The 18,554-nt window shown below is 41.8% G+C and overlaps 1 protein-coding gene across 1 annotated transcript in view; it reads right to left on the bottom strand.

Moving 5' to 3' along the window:
• Nucleotides 1-18,554, bottom strand: part of PCDH7 (protocadherin 7) — a 638,376-nt gene that overhangs the window by 95,977 nt on the left and 523,845 nt on the right. The window lies entirely within an intron of this gene.

The following is an 18,554-nucleotide window of genomic DNA, read 5'->3' as shown; positions in this document are numbered from 1 at the left end:
GCACATTTTTTAAAAATAAAAAGAACATGTTATTGTTTCATGAATTTTCATTATTGTGTTGCTGAAGTCACAAGATTGTAAACTGCTGCTTTTGATCTGAACAGCTGAAGATGAAGCCAGCTACCTTCATGCTGTGTTGGTGTGAGAAGTCAAAGGGTCTTCATGCTCAGGGCCGGATTTAGATGAAAAGAGGCCCTAGACTATTCCACTTATGAGGCCCTTTCGCCTCCCATTTTTAAGTTTGTAAATTACATGAGAGACAATAAAATACATCATTACTGTGATATATATCAATATATATCAATATATATAGCTGGCCTCCCGACAGAGGGCGGCTCTGCTCTGCGGCAAAGGCAGCGAGGCCAGCCGCCTCCCCTGCTGCGCTCAGCTGCCCGGCTCGGCCCCCTCGCCCTCACCTGCCTGGCCGCTGGTGGGCTCCGTGTCGACGGGACGGCTACTAGGAGCGGCCGCGCCTCTTGCCTGACCGCCGGTGCCGGGAACGTGGGCGGGCTCCCCAACTGCCGCGGCGCTGGAACGATCTTAACCAATACATTTTTATGTTTGTTTATTAGTCATATGCGTAGAATTTCTCCTTATTTTCGGTTCAGTGTTTTAGTGTTCACTGTTTTTAGAATAGTGTAATTTTAATTTTGCTAACAATTTGAATGTAGGCCACTCTTGATCTTGAGACCCTAGGCTGAAGCCTAGTTAGCCTATAGGAAAATCTGGCCCTGTTCATGCTACAGCTGGAGAGTCATGAAGATGAGCCCATAGATTTTTTTCAATTAAGGGAATTCCCACTCCTTTGGTTGCATTAAGCCTCTTCCCTGATTGGGGTGATTGTTTTGGGTTCTCCTTCAATGATCTGCTCTTTCTTCCAATTCAGAATCAACCAATTCAAAATCCAACCTGGGGCTCATCATCGGCTGTGTTATTGTGGCTGCTCTTGTCCTGGTGTGTGCGATTGCTGGAATTGTGGTATTCTTCAGTAAGTATCTTTTGGCGGGGCTGATGAATGGAAGATGGGGGGATTCTTCCCAAGTCTCTCCCTTTGGGGAGCTTCTTCTGGGCGTCCTTCTGTTTTCCCAGCCCTCTTGGGGAGCAACTGAGATCTCAAGTTTCTTGCTGAGACTCCAATCTTGACTTGGCTGAATCTGACTCCTGGACAATCCTGATTTCTTCTGAGTTGGGGAAAGGCAATACTAGGCACATTTTAGGCACATTTTTGAGGTCGGGCACATGCGTGGAAGGTGCACACATGAGCAAAGTACATGCGTGGAAGGCAGCAAACCAGTGGCAGCAAAATGTGAAACCCACCTCTGCTCTAATGCAACTGAGTTTGAATTGATGCCCACTTCTACAGCAAGCACGCACCAATCACGTTGCAAGAACTGCCATCCTGCACTTCAGCCTTTCTTTGCTAGATGCCAGCTTGCCACGAATTATGGGAGGAAGAATTTGGGAGAGAGGGAAACAGAAACTACTCATTGTGCCTTCCTGGAGACAATCGGTTGACCATCTCAAGGTTGGAGACCTGAGAATGGAATGTACCAGTTCACCATCTAGCTGGCTGCTGCAGAGACCGTTGCCAAAACAATTTCTTCAAACGTAATTAGATATTAGGGAGATAACAGGGAGGAGAACTTGTGCGTGCAAATTTTTAGCACTGGCTTTGCTGTATTGTAACCACTTGGCTTTTAGTAAAAAGTATACCTTTTTAAAGGTAAACTATGATGCTGGAGAAGACTCCTGCGAGTCCCTTGGACTGCAAGGCGATCAAACTGGTCAACCCTAGAGATCAACTCTGACTGCTCTTTAGAAGGCCAGATCCTGAAGAGGAAACTCAAATAGGTTGGCCATCTAGTGAGAAGGAAGGACTCCCTGGAGAAGAGCCTGATGCTGGGAACGATGGAGGGCAAAAGAAGAAAGGGACGACAGATAATGAGGTGGCTGGATGGAGTCACCAAAGCAGTAAGCGTGAGCTTAAATGGACCAGAGGATGGTAGAGGACAGGAAGGCCTGGAGAAACATCGTCCATAGAGTCACAATGAATCAGACACAACTTCGCAACTAACAACAACAACAGGTTCCAGAAGAGTGGGAGGAATCTTTATAACAGACAGTAATGGGGTATTTCCTACTTTATTATTGTAAGTGGAAAGTTCATTTGTTCATTCGTTAGTTTGTTCCAGGAGTGTGAAGATCTGTCCATGAATCTCAGAGACTCTGTGCCAAGTCTTTCCTTGCACAGCACTGCCTTTGGAAAATATTTACATGGCAGCTTTCCAAGCTAGATAAAGTCTGTGGTCATAAATATTCCTTTGAAAGACTGTTTGCCAGGCCTTTGCTGAATGTGAATGAGAGAAATTCACTTTCGTTTAACAAAAGGGGTTTTGTCGGGACTAGGAATCTGCTTTGTGCTTTTGGGAGATGCCTAGTTCTGAAGGTTAGACAACAGAAGATATTTCTCCAATTTTGCTTTGGAATTGTTGAGGTTTTTTTGTACCTCTGTTTGGGCTTCCCATCACCATAGTCGTCCAAAACAATTTGTTTTGAAGTAGAACCATTTTGCACAATTCAAAGGATAATGTTCCAGTCTTGCTACAAAGTCAGATCAAATAGCCTATATAAAAACATATATAATATAAAAAAGCTCAGATTCGTTTTCTCACATTAAGGAGAACTTGTTATTTACCTGGCAATGCTTTCCCCCGATTTTTGCCACTCGGTTTGTATTAAATATTTAAGCTTATGCCTCCAGTTTTGCACATTTTAATGAGAGCCTTGCTGTGTTTTCACTTACACCCACTGCTCTGTACTGTACCGTGTCCTTTGAAATGGAAGTGGTTAGGGTTTCATTTACCCATATGGCAAAATAATGCTTGAGCCAGACACTAGCACATACAATCAGGAGGGTACATTCAAATAACAGTGATTATCTGTAATGCCTATCTACATAAACATAATTTTTAAAGAAAGGGGGGGAGCCTAATATAAAGTTAGGAAAAGAGGAGAAGAACGAGAATTTGAAGAGAAAACTAAACCAAAGTGCAAGAATAGAAAAAAAAAGTAAGAATGAAATAAAATTTAAAGAGAGTGGGGAGGGGGGGAGGATACAAAGAACGAGCTTGCAATCTTCACCGCAGTTAAAACTGGAATTATACTCTTATACTCTTCTATTACAGCCTCTTATTGCACGGTGAAAACGGCTTATCTCTAATTGTAGGCTGTGGTAGCAGTGCAAGGAATAAATAGCTAAATAAGGTGCATAAGAAAAAGGACAGGAGAGGAAGTGAGGGGAAAAAAAATCTACCACACAGTTTCTTTGGAAAGCTGCTTTAATGACTAGCCCTGAAATGAGAGAGGAAGAGAACACACACACACACACACACACACACACACACACACGGGCCTAAGTCAATGGGGGTGCAGTCGGTACATTGTTCCAGGGTCCATGGGGCTCAAAGTGGGATTTTTTTTAAAAAAAATTACAAAACCCAATTTTTAAAAAGAAAAAAAACCAATATTGGATATACCGTATTTTTCAGAATATAAGACACTCCGAAGTATAAGACGCACCAAGCTTTTGGGGAGGAAAACAAGGGGGGGGGAATCTGCTTCTGCCTCCCAGCAATTTGCCTCCTTGCAACAAACAGCAAACAGTACAGATGATATACACTGTTTGTGGTATTACATTTCAGACTATACTTGTACAGATGCGGTTAAAATTGATGTGGCTTTCTGGAAGTATAGTTATTCTCTGCTGTTTAAAAGAAGATACAATAGCACTGGGCCTCTTCAGATCAAGCATTTATTTTGAAAAGCTTCTTCATTTTGTTAAGCTGTCTAGAACAATAATAAAGCGGTCTTTAAAAAATAAGTCTAATAATTTGAACGTTCTGTAGGCATTTATAGTTATTGACATACCTCCTTGCAGCAAACAGCAAACAGCCTGATTAGCATGAGAAAAAAATCTGCTTCTGCCTCCCAGCAATTTGCCTCGAGGAGCAAACAGAAAGTTTCATTTTCAAATTCAGCCTGGGCCTCCCAATCATCAACTGTTTCAGGCTACAGGGATTGCTATAGCCTATTGCAGCCTCCACAAGCCCCATTTTCCCCATTTGCTGCAAGAAGATAAATTGCTGAGAGGCGAAGGCCAAAGGGTTGGGACCGGTGAGTGGGTAGGGCTACATTCAGTGTATAAGACGCACCCACATTTTCACCCACTTTTAGGGTTTTATACTCCAAAAAATATAGCATACTTCAAACTCTACCCTTTGTGTGTAGAGCAAAAACTGCTTTGCAGCCTTATTTGACGTAACCTTCACAAACCTGAAATCTGGACAGTTATTTATGCCATTTATTGAATTTTAATTTCATTACTTGTTTATTTAAGTCGGCAAATTTAGTTTCATTCAGTTTATGAATATATTTTATATTTCATTTCCGTTTATGAATGATGATGAAATGTCACCTCAAAAATGTGGAGCTCAAACATGCTATATATAGCAAATATACAATTATGATATTATTGTGTCTATGTGTAGGTTAGGGGCATGACCCGACAAATGTGCGCACGACAAAAAGGCGCGAACAAAACCGTGACATCATAAACGCACCCACAACAACGCGCCAACAAAACCACGCCCACAAAAGCGCGATTTCAGTTAAGGTAAGGGTTAGGTTTAGGGTTAGGTTTAGGGTTAGGTTTAGGTTTAGGGTTAGGTTTAGGGTTAGGGTTAGGTTTAGGGTTAGGTTTAGGGTTAGGTTTAGGGTTAGGTTTAGAACTCGCAGTTACTACTTGTTTGTTGAAGGTGCGCTTTTGTTGGCGCGCTGTTGTCAGCGCACTTTTGTGCTCATTCATCGGCGTGATTGAGAACTCGCGGTTTTCTCACTGCGGTTTCATCGGCGCGCTTTTGTCAAGCGCGCATTTGTCAGTGAACCGGTTAGGGGGGCATACTAGTCTTGTTCCAGAACTTAATAATCCTTTTGGCAGCCACACACACAAACACACACACATACACACATAAATCTACAATTGATATTTTACGGGTATCAATTACATAAATTGATACCCGTAATTTTATAATTATATTTCTCTTTAATTTATTTATATAATATATCGGGTTTATACCGATACTCTAGGAGACATAGCATTATCTCTGTGAGGACCATTTTAACATTTTGATCCTCCTCTGTGAAAAAAATAATGAAATATTGGGTTTCAAGGCAGAAAGAGACCTAAGATATTTAAGCGGGGCGGGGGGGGGGGATCCTATTGTAAATGCTATAAAAGTGCTCTTAAAACCATATCCAATTTCTAAGGGGAAAGAAAACTGTGGAGAATGTGAAGGTAATGACTATAATTAAGTTGTTTCAAGTGCTTTATAAACAGGGCATGTTTACCTGAATGTAATAACGAGGCTACATTTGTAGAAGCACTGATGATACATGGTCAACACAACACTCCACCTCTCTTCAATGGCTAATCTAAGATGCTCCAGATAGGTGTAATATTCACACCTACACACTCAGCAACTGAATCCCAAGCTCTGTGCACCTCAGGTAAATTAATGACTAATGACCTCTAATGACCTAATGACCACACTAATGATCTCTCTGTGGCAAATGTGAGCATGACACATTTTGGTAATTTTAATTCTAAAATCTATGTGTCCTATTGAGTATTACGTATGCAAATTCTACACAGTTAATGAATCTGACAGCTATTATTTTTTTAGGGCTTGCAGAGTCAGAAAGAAACACAAGGGAAGAATTTTATTTTCCACGTTTTCTATTTCCTCCTTCCTCCTTTCTTCTGCACTGCAAATATTTTGATGATATACAAAATGTAAACACAAGTAATAGTGGTGTTTTACTGAGTAAAATATCGGGAGAACAGACACTGGGTTGAACAAAAAAAAACCCATTAATAAGACTGAGTGAATGAATAGAGAAAGAGGAAGGGAGGAAGAAGGAAAGAAGGAAGGAAGAAGGTAGGGAAAGAAAGAAAGAAAGGAAAGAAAAGGAAGGAAAGGCAAGGAAGGAAGGAGACAACAAAGGAAGAAAGAAGGGAGGAAGGAAAGGGAAGAGGAAAGTAGGAAGGGAGGAAGGAATAAAGGAGGGAGGGAAGGAAGGAAAAAGGAAAGGAAGGAAGGAAAGGAAGGAAGGAAAGGAAGGAAGAAAAGGAAGGAAGGAAAGGAAGGAAGGAAAGGAAGGAAGGAAAGGAAGGAAGGAAGGAAAGAATGAGGGAACAAAGAAAGGAGGGGAAGAAAGGAAGGGAAGAGGTAGGAGGGGAGGAAGGAGGGGGGAGAGAGGAAGGGAGGGAGGGAGGGAGGAAGGAATTTCATTTGTAAAATAACAGAATTGGAAGGGACCTCAGAGGTCTTCTAGTCTAGGCAGGAAACTCTACATCACTTCAGACAAATGATTGTCCAATCTCTTCTTAAAGACTTCCAGTGTTGGGGCATTCACAACTTCTGGAGGCAAGTTCTTCCACTGATTAATTGTTCTAACTGTCAGGAAATTTCTCCTCAGTTCTAAGTTGCTTCTCTCCTTGATTAGTTTCTACCTCTTGCTTCTTGTCCTGCCTTCAGGTGCTTTGGAGAATAGCTTGACTCCCTCTGCCTTGTGGCAGCCTCTGGGATATTGGAAGACTGATTTTTAGACACACACACATACACACACTAATCACTGTCCATTTTGAATACATAGCAGAAAGAGGAAGCTTGAGAGTTCACAAGGTTGATGCTGAATGGAACACAACCATTCTGAAAACCATTGCATTCTGAATATGGATGTTCTGCTTTGGATACCATGAAACCTCCTCCCAGAAGTGATATACAGGCCAGGATTAGGATGTGTAGCATCCCTGACAATCCTGAAGGCCTTGCTCCAGCATCACCTCCATGCCATGTCCTGGATAGAAGGGCGTGAACTGCCAATAATCTATTCTGCTGTCCTCATCACTCTCTGCACCACCTTCCTGTCCGAAGCAGCCATATTGGGTTTCCTTGGTTAAAAACATGTAATCAGTTGTGGTAACCCAAATGAGACAGTGAACCCTTTCCTGAGCTTTCCTGCAGGGGTGATTTATAGTTTTGTAGTCTAAAACATCTATTTCTGTCCACCACAAAAAGAAGGAAACAATCAAATGTGCTCTAGAAAGAACCATCCAGATGTTCTTTTAGCAATCTGTGGCCAGAAGATTTCCCCCAAGAGATCCAGGAGCCAACCAGAAGAAATTGCATTTCTTTCTGCAATTATTGTTTTTTCCCTTCTTAAGAAAGCCTAAGATACATTTTACAATCTATTATCCTCCAACATTTCTCCAGATCCTATTAAGCAAGTTGACTCAGCCTTCCCTCCTTCTGAGGTGGGTAAAATGAGGACCCAGATTGTTGGGGGCAATAAGCTGACTCTGTAAACCACTTAGAGAGGGCTGTAAAGCACTGTGAAGCAGTATATAAGTCTAAGTGCTATTGCTATTGCTAGGACCCAATATTAATGGGTCGTTAAAAGATTATGATTAAGGTGTATCAGTGCTACATGGGAAGGCATATGAATAATGAGATGGAGGGTTAGATTCTTGAACATTTCTCAACTAATCCATATTGACCATTTCGAGCCTATTTATGAATTCAGCACTTTTAGCAAAGTGTCTGATACCAATTTGCCAATCTGGGCAGAATCCTAGTGAGAGGATTGCCCGAACCCGTTGAACCCCCACCCCTGAATTGTTATATCTCTGCTGATTACTGTCTGCAATGAGCATGTTAACTAAAACACTGCATTGCTAAGATGGATGAAGAGAAGACTTCTATTTTCATCCCTCCCTTCCTGTAACCAAGTGATAGGAATGTGTGGATCCTAGGACATCCTAAATAGAAGATATTACAGAATAGGTTGCATAGCTGAGACAGAGCAGCTCATCAACCTGGCTATGGGGTATGAAAATTGCACGAGCTCTGCGGTTTGACATGATAATGCTACCCCAGAATATTCACCCGTAATTAATATTCGCATGATATAAAGAAGTAACAGTTACAATGGTTTCTCTCTTTCAGCATTAATCCTTTGGGATGCCTAATTGTGAAAAGGAAAGAAAAAAAAACTTGCTTTACAAAAAGTTAATTAATATTTTGGTTATTTAATCAAGGGGGGAGTGTATCCCTGCAAGCTTTTATCTCCTGCGATGGTTTTAAGTCGAAGCGCAGGTTCCCTTGGGTTCTTGGTCTGATGTTCTTTTCTCTAAAGCTTCTGAGAAGCAACCTAGATCCAAGGAGAGTCAACGGAACTTCCTAGAACTTCCAGAGAGTCACTGAGGCCACTCAGAGCTTTCGACTCTCTAAAAGGGTGCAAATGAGCAGCTGTTTGCAAGAAATATAAATCCTTCCATTCCCCACCATCCAGCCAGAGCTGAAGAAGCTCCTTGGATGAGAAGTGAGACATCTTCAAAAGGGAAAAAAAAGGAAAGTCCAGTTGCCTCCTGAAAAAGCACCTTTGGGTCAAACATGACCTGGATGACAGAGAATCTCTACAGACTTTTAGCTATACAATTTGGTATGAATACCCTTTGAATGGATGGGAGTAGGAATGGATTTCCAGGGAAAGAAATTGCAGATTACAGGAACCAGGAGCATCCCTCAGGTAACCCTGAGGACACATATAAACTGCCAAGTGGCCTCAACGACCCTCTAAAAGGATGCAAATGACCAGCTGTCTGCAAAGAATAGAAATCCTCCCATTCCCCACCATCCAGTTAGAGTTGAAGAAGCTTCTTGGATGAGAAGCAAAGCATCTTCAATGAAAATGGGGTGGGAATGGATTTTTTTTAGTATCCTTCCCCTGGATTGGGGAGGGAGTGGAGATTTTGCAGCATCCTTCCCCTGGAGTGGGGAGGTAGTGGAGATTTTGCAGTATCCTTTCCCAGGAGTGGGGAGGGAGTGGAGATTTTGCAGTATCCTTCCCCTGGAGTGGGGAGGGAGTGGAGATTTTGCAGTATCCTTCCCATGGAATGGGGAGGGAATGGAGATTTTGCAGTATCCTTCCCCTGGAGTGGGGAGGGAGTGGAGATTTTGCAGTATCCTTCCCCTGGAGTGGGGGGTGGGTAATGGAGATTTTGCAGTATCCTTCCCCTGGAGTGGGGAGGGAGTGGAGATTTTGCAGTATCCTTCCCCTGGAGTGGGGAGGGAGTGGAGATTTTGCAGTATCCTTCCCCTGGAATGGGGAGGGAGTGGAGATTTTGCAGTATCCTTTCCCTGGAGTGGGGAGGGAGTGGAGATTTTGCAGTATCCTTCCCCTGCCATGCCCACCAAGCCACACCTGCCAAGCCACACCACGTCGACCAAGCCACGTCCACAGAACCGTTAATAAAAATAATTGAATTTCACCACTGAACCAGACCTATTGATGTATATCCTAAAAACAACAGTAGCAACAACAAAACTTGAATCTGAACAGCGGCTGGAAATAAAGGAGATGGGGACATGATATAGGGTATTTATTTTATGGGATGGTCCTATATCAACATTACAAGCAAACTTCATTCGTATTGCACATTGACTGAGATTTTGTTAAGCTTAAGAGCTGGACAAAGCTAAAACACCAACAGATAACGCTCTGAAGAGATCCAGTTTCAGAATGAGCTGAATCAAACTACAAGACTCCATTAATCATTTAGAGAAACAGAAAGACATTCTCCTGGAAAAACACCTACCTCCTTCTAAGCATTACTGGGACTTTTGATGAGTGTGTTCAAATGCCTACAATCAGCAGTTTTGGATGACAAATTGGACAGCATCCCCACATCACAGAGGTCATCCTTATTTGCAATATGTTAACCAAACCCCTGGACGGTGTTATTTATACTGCGGCTTCACCTCCGATTTGAGAGGGAGGCTGCTTCCCTGCTTCAAATTAATGCTGAACCTGAAAATATATATAGGCAACTTGATGAGGTATCGTAGCAATTTCTATTCCAAACAATTTCACATTTTGCAACTATGTTTGGCACCTATAAGGATAAAGTCAATCTTTGGGGGCAGGCGTCATTAATTTTGATATGTATATATCTCTCCGTCTGTGTGGCTGAATGGGTAAAAACACCATATGGTTGCATCCGATATTCATGTGATACTTTCCTGATGGTGGGCAATTTTAAAATCAGCTAATTTCCTTGATGCAACACAACTTTATTGTTGAAGAAATGTCCACACATGCTTTGGTTTTGTAAGGAACCACATGAATAATGAAAAATGGCATTGATAAATTATCAATAGATATAAATACATAGGAAGGAAATACATTTTCACTATGAAAAGTTTTATCTCATTCTCCTTCTTAGACAAACAGAATCCAGACATTTATATATCTTTCCATCCCCAACCCCATCCCCATCTCCATCTCCATACCCAACCATCCACCCATTTATCTATCTATCTAACTATATCTATCTATCTATCTATCTATCTATCTATCTATCTATCTATCTATCTATCTATCTATCTATCTATCTATCTATCTGTATCTATCTATCTATATCTATTTATCTATCTATCATCTATCTATATCTATTTATCCATTTATCTATCAGTATCTATCTATCTATCTATCTATCTATCTATCTATCTATCTATCTATCTATCTATCTATATCATTGTATCTATCTATGTCTGTCTGTCTGTCTATCTATCTATCTATCTATCTATCTATCTATCTATATCTATCTATCTATCTATCTATCTATCTATCTATCTATCTATCTATCTATCATCTATCGGTATCTATCTGTCTGTCTGTCTGTCTGTCTGTCTGTCTGTCTGTCTGTCTGTCTGTCTGTCTGTCTGCCTGCCTGCCTATCTATCTATCTATCTATCTATCTATCTATCTATCTATCTATCTATCTATCTATCTATCTATATCATTGTATCTATCTATGTCTGTCTGTCTGTCTGTCTATCTATCTATCTATCTATCTATCTATCTATCTATCTATCTATCTATCTATCTATCTAACTATATCTATCTATCTATCTATCTATCTATCTATCTATCAATCATCTATCGGTATCTATCTGTCTGTCTGTCTGTCTGTCTGTCTGTCTGTCTGCCTATCTATCTATCTATCTATCTATCTATCTATCTATCTATCTATCTATCATCTACCTACTTACCTACCTACCTACCTACCTATCTTAACCACAGTATGTATGTACATGTGTATCTGTATATCAGTCAAACACATCTCATTTAAATAATGGTGGAAGTTCATCAAAGGGAGATCTAACCTGGAAATAAGGAAGAATTTCCTGACAGTGAGAACGATTAATCAATGGAAGAGCTTGCATCATGGAAGCGTGGATGCTCCATCACTGGAGGTTTTCAAGATAAGATTGGATAGTCATTTGTCTTGGATTGTATAAGGACTCCTGCCTTGGGCATGGGGTTAGAATAGAATAGAATAGAATAGAATAAGAGTGTTGGAAGGGGCCTTGAAGGTCTTCTAGTCCTCTAATCCAACCCCCTGCTTAGGCAGGGAACTCTACATCACTTCAGACAAATGGATATCTAACATCTTAAAAACTTCCAGAGTTGGAGCATTCACAACTTCTGTAGGGTTGGACTAGAAGACTTTGAGGGTCCTTTCCAGGCTTCTACGGTTCTATATGTTGAAAAGAGATAGATTGGATATTGTGACATCTTCCATGAGATCCAGACAGAAAAAGAAAAATGAGTTCTCCATGTAGTCTAATCAACTAGACGAGGCACTTAAGAAGCCATTGTTCATTTAGGTCTTTGAAATTAATGCCTGAGTAATTCACAATGTGTGTTCTATATTTTTTTAAAAAAACTGTAGAGGAGAATCAAGGTTGGCTTTTTTTTCTAAAAAGAAAAAAAATAGAACAATCTTCCTGTTTTAGATATGGAACTAGTACCATCCATTATCAGTGCTGATGTTATTTATAAGACAGCACAGGGATGTCACTGACCTGTAACAACCGCCTTCGGCATTAATTCCCTTACCTACAAAATTAGGTCACATCTACCTGTGGTTTGTAACATAGCTATTAAGAAGCCTCTTATTTTTGAGGCAATTAAGAACATCACCTCCTTTTTATGACCCCATAATCTCTTGTGGGTGGAATCTGGGCCACTGAATGGAGCGGAATGTTTACTGGCCAGATGCTCTCCCTGTTGCCAATGTGGAGTTTTATTCAGCAGATACATTCTCATTCTGCCCAGAGATAAATATCTTCCTCTACCTAGGATCAAATTTATAGCCCTCTGATTTTGAGGCAAGAACTCCACCTCTAGGCCACTGCACCATTAGGCAATAAAGAACATGTATTCTAAGAAATCCTAATGCCCCATACAGTACATCTGCTTTTTGTGTTCACTGTTAGATCACTGCTATTTCATTTCAAGATGGATGCTCATTATTACGTAAAAATGCTGATTTTCTGTCATGATGGGTTGGCAGCCTTAAATCCCCTACACATATTCCCACACTGAAGATTGTCCTCGACTTACAACAGTTCACTTAATGACTGTTTGAATGCCACTGAAAAAAGTGAAACATCCATCTAGTGCTTGAGAAGTACTACTAGAAATTAGAACAGGGGCCAGCAAACTTAAACACTCAAAGATCCACAAAGGTCCTAACCAGAAGTGCCCCGTTCAATTCTGGAGCAGACCAGAAGTCCGGTTCCCCCATCACAGACTCTCCTCCTAGCATGTCATCCTTTTTTCCTTTGTTGCCCAAATGTCCGGTTCCTCCACCATAGAGTCTCCTCCTACCGCGACATCCTTTTTCCTGTACCTGTCCTAACTGAAAATCCTATCAATTGTGGAGCCGACCGGCAACAGGGAGCTGCAGCAGAGGGATGAAAGAGCCACATGCGGCTCCGGATCCACAGGTTGCTGATCCCTGACTTAGAAGAAGTGCAGAGAAGAGCCGCAAAGATAATCAGGGGCTTGGAGGCTAACCCGTTCGATGACAGATTGAGAGAAATGAGTATGTTTAACAAAGAGAAGGACTAGGGCTGACATATTAGCAGTTTTCCAGTTCTTGAGGGGCTGTCCAAGAGAAGAGAGGGGTCAACTTATTCTCCAAAGCACCTGAGAACACCACAAGAATCAACGGATGGAAGATGAATGAAGAGAGATCCAATCTAGAATTAAGGGGGGGAAAATCCTGACCGTGAGAACAATTAATATAGGTGCTCCATCACCGAAGGTTTTTAAGAACAAACTTGGAAGCCATTTGTCTGGAATGGTATAGAGCAGTGTTGGCAAACCTTCGTGCGCTGGGAAGATGATCTTCTGGTTTACGGCATGTGCATGCTCACCAGCTAGCTGGTCTTCGCGTACCAGAAACCGGAAGACCAGGTGGCCAGTATACATGCACGCACCGGAAATTGGAAGAACTGGTGTAAGGTTTCCTGCCTAAGCAGGGGGTTGGACTAGAAAACCTCCAAGATCCCTGCCAGTTATGTTATTTTATTCTATTCTATTCTGTTCTGTTCTGTTCTGTTCTATTCTAAATAAGATAATTGTCCACATCCAAATGACAATATCAACATTGAAAATTGAATTTAACAGTTTACTGGGCCATCTCTAATGTTCTAAGAGAGTGGGTTAAACACACAAATAGATTGATAGACAATCTGCTCAGTTTAGTCAAAACTTCGCTGGCATGAAAGAAGTGAAACTAACAGATTCAGGCTGTTCTAGATTTATATATAGACTGCATCTAAGTTATTAAAATTAACCTGTCTGATCTGAAAACGGAAGGCCAGACAGTGTCTTCTCTGTTGATTCTGATCTCAAATTATTCAGCTTGAAAAGAATTTGCCGATGGAAATCACATTCAAAGAGCGTATTTCTAATTTTTAGAAGTCTCTGTTTTGAAAGCATGGGTCCTTCAATACAGATTAATTTATTTGATGGGAATATTGACATTTGATTCTTCGTTATTATAGATTCAAATGCTTTGGCCACCTAATGAGAAGGAAGGACTCCCTGGAGAAGAGGCTAATGCTGGGAAAGACTGAGGGCAAAAGAAGAAGGGGACGACAGAGAAATGAGGTGGCTGGATGGAGTCACCGAAGCAGTAGGCGTGAGCTTAAATGGACTCCAGAGGATGGCAGAGGACAGGAAGGCCTGAAGGAACATTGCCCATGGTGTCACAATGGGTCGGACACAACTGCGCAACTAACCTCAACAACAACACCAATAGATATTTCTTATTTTTAAATAGCATCTTTTCTCCATTACTCCCTGTAATCCAGAAACAAATAATGGGGGAGTCTCAAAAGGAGCAAACTTTCAGGATTACTGTCGTGTTTGGTCTGCATTTGATGTGAAACAAGCAAAATGGCTGGAATATTTTGGTGGTGACCCTCTGCCATTTGTCGTCTCTCTGTGCTCTTGCTACTTTCATGCTGCTCAGTTGTTTTAAGGAGAGTCAGCAGTTCACAGAATGAATCGATTAGGTAGAGACAATAGCTAGGAAGTGTGCTTATTCCTCTACACTCCCTTCCCACAGCGCCCTAAATTCAAGACAAATAGTCTTGCTCTGTGTTAAATTTGGAACAACAAATGCACAAAATGTACAAAAGGGAGGGAGGGAGGCAGGAGGAAGGGAGGAAGGGAGGGAGGAAGGAAGGAAGGAAGGAAAGATAGAAACGGAGCGAGAGAGACAGAGAGATTGGGAGAAGTCAAATGGAAACCATCAAATACAGAGCAATCAAACATTTCTCATCAGCACAAAAAGTCCTATTGGAAAATAAAGAAAAGAGCAATTTAGACATGACAGAAAGAGTATAAAATTATCACTGATGCATCCTGATTGATTACCTGTTCAGGCCCTGTCTCTACTTCTATTTTTGTTACAGTAAAAACAAAGACTCTCGATTTGAACTTAAGTTCTGATTAGCAAGAGGCCAGTTTTCTTGGCAATAATCAGAAAAAGAGGGATGCGATCTGCCTTTGTATCTCCCTCCCAGGCAATTCAGTTTAGTTTCTTTTTAAGATTCTTATTGATTCATTCATTCATTTAATTTATTTTTTTCACTTCACTTTAAAGCTACTCTGGGTGGCTTACAACAAATGATAAAAACTACACAAATATAAATACACAAATATAAATGGCTCTGTGTGTGTGTGTGTGTGTGTTCCAGCATAACTCTGGAACACCTTGAGCAATTTCAACCAAACTTGGAATACAGTTGATTTACTCTCTGAAAACAAATATTGTGGGGGTAAGACACCCCTAACACACATCAAGGTGTTTGTTCTGTTAAGATACAGCCTGTTGTGCCTTAAAAATGGTTTCTACTGTACAGCGCAGTGGAGTTCCCATGATAATGGCTTCATGGTATTCCACAAGGGACCTTCCCCTGGTTAGGGGGAAAATCCAACATTAGAAATTATGTTTGGTCTGGACATTTCCCCCCTATAAATAAATACCCAGGCAACACCAGGTTATCAGCTAGTTCACTATAAAAATATAATTACAGAGTAGGAAGGGATTTGGGGGATCCTCTAGTCCAACCCCGCACACAAGGAGGAGACACTATACATTGTAGACAAATGGTTGTCCAATCCCTTCTTAAAAGCCTCCAGTGTTGGAGCACCTACAACTTCTGAAGGCATGTTGTTCCATTATTCTAAATATTGGGAAATTTCTCCTTAGTCCTAGGTTGCTTCCCTCTTTGTTTTTTTCATTAAACTAGACGTACCCAATTCCTGCAACTTTTCTTTGTATGTTTTAGCCTTCAGCCCCACCCTACCCCAAAAAAATCATCCTTGTTGCTCTTCTCTGCACTCCTTGCCTTAACCTCTTTTTTATATTGCGATGGCCCAAACTGGATGCAGTATTCCAAGTGTGGTCTTACCAGGGCATTAGTATGTTAGTACATTAGTACTACCCGCGAGATGGACAAAGTGATGAATAATGATAAATCCCCCAAAGCATTTTTTTTTTACTCAACGCTAATTCCTTTTAATTCTTTACTTCAAGGTTGTTCAAACAGCATATACGAAATCTTTCACGTTCAATTTTGTTCACACTGTAATTATGGAGAGATGGAGTAAAAGGGAGTGGATGAGTCATTGCTTCCTCATGATCCTTGTGGAAATTTTTATCTAGGATTCTAGAGGGCATTTAGTCCTCTAACTCAAGATTTCCCAAAAGGTGAGGTATAGCTCCCTTGGATAGGTAAGAAACAGAGCTCAGGGGAAGTGTGAAAAACCTTTGAGATACATTGCGACAGCAAGTCCACCTTTTCCAAAGTTCGATTGTCTTGTTTTCATTGTTTATTTGTGTTTATTTGGGGTTTTTAGGGAAGATAAGCCCACTAAGATTACACTAAGCCTGGGGTCAGCAACCCACGGCTATGGAGCTGCATGTGGCTCTTTCATCCCTCTGCTGCAGCTCCCTGTCACTGGTTGACTCCACAATTGATAGGGCTTTCGATTAGGACAGGTAGAGGAAAAAGGGACACTGCGCTAGGAGGAGACTCTATGGTGGGGGAACCGGACTTCTGGTCACCAGAGGAAAAAGGACGCCGTGCTAGGAGGAGACTCTATGGTGGGGGAACCGGACTTCTGGTCACCAGAGGAAAAAGGACGCCGTGCTAGGAGGAGACTCTATGGTGGGGGAACCGGACTTCTGGTCACCAGAGGAAAAAGGACGCTGTGCTAGGAGGAGACTCTATGGTGGGGGAACCGGACTTCTGGTCACCAGAGGAAAAAGGACGCCGTGCTAGGAGGAGACTCTATGGTGGGGGAATGGGACTTCCAGTTGGCTCCAGAATTGAATGGGGGGATTCCGGTGAGGACCTTTGTGGCTCTTTGAGTGTTTAAGGCTGCCGACCTCTGCACTAAAGGGAGGTGTGATGGGGAAAAGGTTTAGGAAACCCTGAGTTAAGTCTATAGAGATTCTCCAGGTCATGGAAGTAGGAATGGGTTTTCAGAGGGAAAAATGGCAGACTACAGGAACCATTTGCACCACTCAGGTCACCCTGAGGACACAGATAAATCTCCAAATGCTTCAACGACACTCTAAAAGGATGCAAAGGACCAGCTGTCTGCAAGAAATATACTTTACTTTTCAGACTATAAGATGCACCAGACTACAAAACACACCTACATTTACAATTTTTGGCCTCCACATGTTGCATTTTGCTTCTAGGAGCCTGGGAGGGCAAAACCGTGACACACAGAGGGCTTGGGAACCCAATAATGCCCCCCCTTTTTTGCAAAAACAGGCCCATTTTTGGTTAAAATGGGATGTGTGGAGCACTGCAGAATTGTTCTGGGTGCCAGGGAGGGTGAAGATACAATGCGCAGAGGGTTTGGGAGGCCAAAAATGCCTGTATTCAGTCTATAAGGCGCCCCTAAATTTTCATATACTTTTAGGGGGAGGAAAGGTGCGTCTTATACTTAGAAAAAGACGGTAAATCCTTCCATTTCCCCAACATCCAGTCAGAGCTGAAGAAGCTTCTTGGATGAGAAGCGAAATGTCTTCAAAAGAAAAAAAAACCCACAAAGTCTTGTTGCCTCCTGAAAAAAGCACTTTTGGGACACCCTGTGTTAAGTGCTAAACCTCATTGAATATCTGGGTGGCACTGCCACAGCGACACTTACAGAAATCACTGCAATTCTATTAACTTTTCACAGTCTTCCCACTGGCGAAAGGAAAAAAAAACGACGACAACAAAAACTTATCTCAGGTAAATCGCACTGAACACGACCCGTTCTCCTGCTATTTTCCTTCTTTTATTTCATTTTCCGATTTAATAAGGATCGTGCTACTCAAGTCCTTATTTGTTTGGTCTTTATTTATTTGTTGCAATTGTTACCCAGCTGTTCTATTTCTCCAGGCCTAATTTTGGAACTGTTACGATTCCTTTCTCTCTTTCAATCTATCTAGTTGGCTGGGTTATCTATCAAGCTAAGACAGCAATTGTGTAAGGTTAATGTCCAATTTCACTGTAGCATGAATAACTCAAAATGCATTGTCGAATGAGGGGTGGGTGGGAAAGCAACAGTCATTTTGTATAGCTGGGCTCTACACGAAGGTGGGGAGGAATAGATGGGCGTCCAGCTAGCAATTGTCTTTTCTAGGGTTGAAAGCAAACCTCAGGTAGCCGTGGCATATGAAATAGTGAGCTGCAATTTGTATTTCTTCTGTAATCAGACTGGAAATTAGGATCAAGCTACCTCGCATCAAGAAGCTGAGCTTGTCGATGAGAAGGTCGGCAGTTCAGCGGTTCGAATCCCTAGCGCTGCGTAACGGAGTGAGCTCCCGTTACTTGTCCCAGCTTCTGCCAACCTAGCAGTTCGAAAGTATGTAAAAAATGCAAGTAGGAAACTAGGAACCACCTTTGGTGGGAAGGTAACAGCGTTCCGTGTGCCTTCGGCATTGAGTCATGCCCGCCACATGACCACAGAAACGTCTTCGGACAGCGCTGGCTCTTCGGCTTTGAAACGGAGATGAGCACCACCCCCTAGAGTCGGGAACGACTAGCGCATACGTGCGAGGGGAA

The sequence above is a fragment of the Thamnophis elegans genome, chromosome 9, assembly GCF_009769535.1.
Source record: "Thamnophis elegans isolate rThaEle1 chromosome 9, rThaEle1.pri, whole genome shotgun sequence".
NCBI classification, from domain to species: domain Eukaryota; kingdom Metazoa; phylum Chordata; class Lepidosauria; order Squamata; family Colubridae; genus Thamnophis; species Thamnophis elegans.
The sequence above is the reverse complement of the archived record's forward strand: the minus strand, read 5'-3'. Positions and strand labels throughout refer to the sequence as shown.